Here is a 5,319-nt window from a genome sequence, read left to right as displayed (position 1 = left end):
CATTCCTGAGCACAGCCAAACCCGGGAAGAGGTGCTCAGGGTCCGGTCCACCTGCCTTGTCCAAAGAGACTGGTCAGTTTCTTTCAGATGCATCATAGGCATTGGAAAGGTGTCAGCAGAAAAATACAGTATTACAGGTTAGGGGGGTTTGTTTGTTTTTGTTGTTGTTTGTTTTTCATCTGCAAGCCTTTCCCTCCCTTCAAGACCAGGCTTGTATACGTAAAAATAAATAAAAGCACTGAAATGGCAGAAAACAGGACACAAAGGCAAGCTATTAAGATAATGGGATTTTTAAAGACGAATGCTTCCGTAAAGTGTTATGCAAGAATAAAATGGTTAGTGGACACGTTTAAACAAGTCTAGCGGAGAAAGGGGAAGGAGGAGAAGGCAAAATAGGGTGAAGTCAGAGACGTGGAGAAGAGGAAAAGGGAAGAAGAACAGGTAAGAGAAGCTGAAAGGTGCTCAACACTCCTCTGATGTGTCACTTCAGCCAGTACAAGAGACCCCATGGAGCAGGCTGAGGGCCCCACCTCAGCTCACAATGGCTTGCAAGCCTGTCAGAGGAGACATGAAGTTGCCTTTTACACCATGCAGATAAGGCAGCTTTCCCATCTCACCTTCTGGCTGGTGTCAGGTAAAGGCAGGGCAAAAGGAAAAAGGGAAGTCCTTGGTGAGGGCAAAAAGAGATAAATCACTGCCAAGAATACACTCCAAGAGGAGAAAGATCCGGGCAGAGAAGAATGCCTGCAGGCAGTAGGGAGCAGTGAGAAGATGTAAAAAGGGAAGATCTTGGGATAGAGAAATGAAACCCTTTAATCACTGCAAGAAAAGGGGGTACTCTAAGTCTCCAGAAGCAGAAAGATTTTTCTCTCCAGGAGAGGAAATGAAGACTGACTGAGAAGTAAGGTGTAGGAGATGGGAAAGACCAGGAAGGAAAACAAAGATGGTCACAGTCGCTGGGAGATGGCAGGCAGAGAAGTTCAGCCCAGACAGAACATTAATAAGAAATGCTCAAAAATAGAGCCTTGCACACAGGAATGACTAAGTATGTTTCTTCCTTCACTGGCATTAGTATCCAAGATGCTGCTGCCTGTGACTGAATTATTTTTTATGACTAGGGCATAAAGACTTGCAATGGTCAATTGTCTGGTATCTGATAAGACATACTCACACTTAGTTTAATTCTGCTAATATAGGTGTACCTTCTCTGCATGGTCATCAGTTTGATTAAAAAAGTGTAGGGACTTAGGGACTTTATAACATTTACAAGCTTACTAGGACAATCAAGAGAATACGAAGGGCCAGAACAATTTCCTAGCACCTTGCTCCTCAGAGAACTAAAAAACCTGAGTGAAAATAGAAAGAAAATTTAGAAAAACGCAAAAGGTTTAAAAGGTACTTTTACAGGTAATATGTTACCTGTGCTACCTCTCTACAAAACGGATGGTAACATTTTTTCTGCTTAACAGCAGAGGACACACTAGATCTGAATGCACAGTTGGACAGACTTGAGACACTTAGAGCAAAGGAGCACAGATCTTCAGGTACACTTGGGAGAGTAATAAATCAATGAGAGATTTCCAAGTGGCTATTTATTTTGGGGGTTTAGAAGAAAAAAAAACAGCTTGAGGCTTTGGAACTAGATAGTGTTTTAGCAGTATATAATTTATGACTGGTGAAGTATTCTGAGCCCCAACAGACCTTGTCAGACCATACTTCAAACACTGGAAAAGTTTCAGTCAGATCTCATGCACAAGAAAATGCAACCACAGAACACAAACTCATAGGTGACTCAAGTTCACTAGTTCCCCTACTCAAAAAACCCAACTGGTTACAAAAACAGAACTTCAGCAGATAATGCCAGAACTTTTCAATTATAATGTCACCATTATTACCTTTTTTCTTCCTTTCTTCTAATTGATCTAGGGATCACCTGCAGATAAGATGACAAAGAAAGGCTGTCACAAAGCATAATTTAAGTGTGTACTATACAAATGTGGGACTTGTGAGAACCACATGGAACATGTAAGTAGATTACAGAATGTTTGTGAACTTGGGGCAATAAATGGAAAGACAGTTTAAAACAGAAATGGAAAACCTAAACAGAAAATACACATATACTTCTGCTTGAATTGCTGCATTAATTCTAAGTAAATCATGAGAGAAGATAGTCACGTCACTACAGTCTTTGTAAGTCTATGAGTAACTGTTCACAGGTTTTTTGCTTTACTGCTCAGATGCATTAACTAATGTAATTTTACTATAAAAACCAGGTCATATATGAGTAAGTCTTCCACTTTTGGTGGAAGTCCTCCATATATGAGACTGTAAGTTTTCCACTTTTTGTACCTCCTGCTTGTTATATATGCAGATGAGATAGCTTCTGAAATTTTCAGACTACCTACTATTAAAAGATCCACACACCCCAAATTCCGAGAAATAAAGAAGATAGTTCTGTCACAAATGTTTAATATGCAAGTCTGAGCCTTTGTTTAACAAATTATAAACCTCTAATTACTACTTCATAATGATGTCTCAATTATGGGTGAAATATTACTGTACTTATATTTTTAATATGGAAACTGGAACCAACCAGATGCATCAGTTATAAAAGCCTTTGAACACTTACTAAATAGGATAGCAATAACTTCCCTTTTTCACCCATTTTTTTACCCAGTGACCTGCATCTAAAATTACCATCTAGTAACTGGCATGCATACAGGTTTGGCTTACCCTGTGGAACTGTGTGTTTGCTCACACAACAGGGCTGACAAAGGAAAGGATCTAGAACGACAGCACATAAGTAGAGAGAGATAACCAAACGTAGACCATAGCATACCAGATTAGGTTACTATTTCAAAGGACAAGGAAAAAAATCTTGAATTACTAGAGCACACTTTCCTCCCAGAGCCTAGAGCACCATCCAAGGTTCTGAGTTTCATCTTTCCTTTTCAGATAGAACTGTAAAACCCACTGGCCATGACCTCTGGGCCCTGTGCTGCTGGTGAGATCCTTACCCTTCCAGTCAGTTGTGTCATCTGTTCCACAGGAAGAAGCTGGCCCTCACTAAGCCTGGAGAGTTAAGTCAGAAAAGGACTCAAGGCCTAGGACTGAGCTGAAATGGTGCTTCTGGGCCCATCAGCAAGGGGTGAGGCTAGAGGTCCCAAGTGAAGGAGGTCCCAGTGGTCAGGGACCACTAAGACTTATTAGTGCAGTCAAGGTTCTGAAATGCAACCTGTAAAAGCTGTCTGCAAACACCTTGACCAGTTAAACAAAGTATCACAGGGAGCATGTTATATATTCTATGTGGAGCGAAGTCTAAACGGCCAACATTTGTGATCCTACTTTAGTGTGTTCTATCCCTACACATAAAGTACCAATTATGATACTGGGAATCAGGATCCCTGTGGCATATTTATCCTGAAATGTCTAAATGGGTTAGACTTCAATTTGTTGTAACAGAAGCCTGACATCTATTTCTACCCAGAAATATAAAGCCTAGCAGAAATATTTTAGCAGACTGGAAGAAATAAATCTCACAACCTGGATGAAATCCATACTAAGGGACTGCAAGGTATTCGCCAGGGAAAACACTCATCTGTAGATCTGAGATGCAGGTAGGCACAAATGCCAAACATATGTGAATAAAAATAATTGTTAGCATTATTAGTTTAACTTAGAATAAAAGCCCTGGGTTTTTATCACAGTTTTACCTGCCCTTCTCTTCCTGTTCCCATTCTCTTCTCCACAGACTCCTAATGGAAAAAAGTTAGATGAAGTTAATTGTCCAGCAAAGACATCTTAAATAGAAAGATGATTACAAATTGCATTTCCTTAGAAAACACAATCTTATGAAAAAGCCAATTCATTGGAGATTTGCTGTTGATTAAAGTGTTTTTGCACAGTGACTATTTCTCCAACATAAAAGAAAACCTTTTTGAAAAAAGTTAACATCTAAGATTCTATATTACTATTGTACTTGACCATATAGAATAATTCTGCTCTCTAGGAGCAGAAGGGGGATTAGGCCAGATCGTACGTTTTAAAAGTTAATACAAAATACAACTTACATTTAAAAATACAGTATCTCTTTTAAATACTCACAAATGTATATGTACAATACGTCAGGAAAAAAAGTCTGCCACCTGCATAAATTATTGCCAATTTTCTCCTTCTGCTGCACTCTAGTCTTCATATACAGCTCATATAGTCCATAATCCTTGACACAATTGTAAAGACAAAGACAATCCATTATTTTGTTAATAAAAAGCTGCTTCTTAAACACTGGGAAGATTCAGATCTGGAGTAAGACTGACCCCTAGTGCTTATCTATTTGATTTGCTGTTTGTTTTATTTTTTGGTGTGTGTTGTTTTTTGTTTGTTTGTTTGTGTTTGCTTGTTTGCTTTGTTGTTCTGGTTTCCGCTTATAAAGCTAAAAATGACCCTTCTTTAGGATGGGTTCTGCCTATTTGACCTACTGTCATTTGGTCGTATGTCATCTGTCCTTACTAAATAACGAGGTAATCACCTGGGGTAATTGGAAACTTTGCTTTTAAAGCCCAAACACATACAGACTTCAAATACTTTTAAGTTCCTAATGTCCTCAGTTAACTACTTCTTTTCACATTTTTGAATGCTGTCTACAACTGTCTGATTAATATATGCTTAGAATGTTTTATCTCAGCTAATCATCCCCTGCTTTACTTTTAATTAAATATCCATTCCCTGTCCCAAAGTATCTGACCTGTAAAGTCTCTGGGGACTGTGCTTAACTGTCATTCCTATTTTTAACAAGATACAGGATTTATTTCTATTCTGAAGGTAAAGGATTTCTGGGAAAACCTTTGGTTCACGAGAAATACTTGAAAATTTGGAGGAAATTTCCGTTATTATGGAGGAAAAATATGCATTCCAGCAAATCAGTTATAAATACCCATACCATCTTTTAAACCTCCCTTACAGTAATACAAAAGAGAAGGATTTTTCAGTAACACGGTCCGCAAGACGGATTCAGTTTAGGTAGTTTACCCAAGGAACTAAGTAACCAGTTACTTAACTCGTTACCTAGTGGACTTTAGGCAAAATAGGCAAAGATATCTCACCCTATTTACAGTTCAGCATTTTTTTTGTCTCAGTGGATGCTCATTCTCCATAGGGTTTTTAATTTAGACACCGGCTGAGCCTTCTTGGTTTGCTACCCCCTTTGCTTCTGTGCCAGCCTCGCGTTCACAAAACGCAACTACCCTCATTTTTCCAGAGGATCAACTCCGGAGAGGGCTTTGGGGGCGTGGGCGGAAGGCAGGACCAGAGCTTGCCAAG

Source organism: Chaetura pelagica, unplaced genomic scaffold (assembly GCF_000747805.2).
Source record: "Chaetura pelagica isolate M959 unplaced genomic scaffold, ChaPel_1.0 scaffold147, whole genome shotgun sequence".
NCBI lineage: Eukaryota > Metazoa > Chordata > Aves > Apodiformes > Apodidae > Chaetura > Chaetura pelagica.
The sequence above is the reverse complement of the archived record's forward strand: the minus strand, read 5'-3'. Positions refer to the sequence as shown.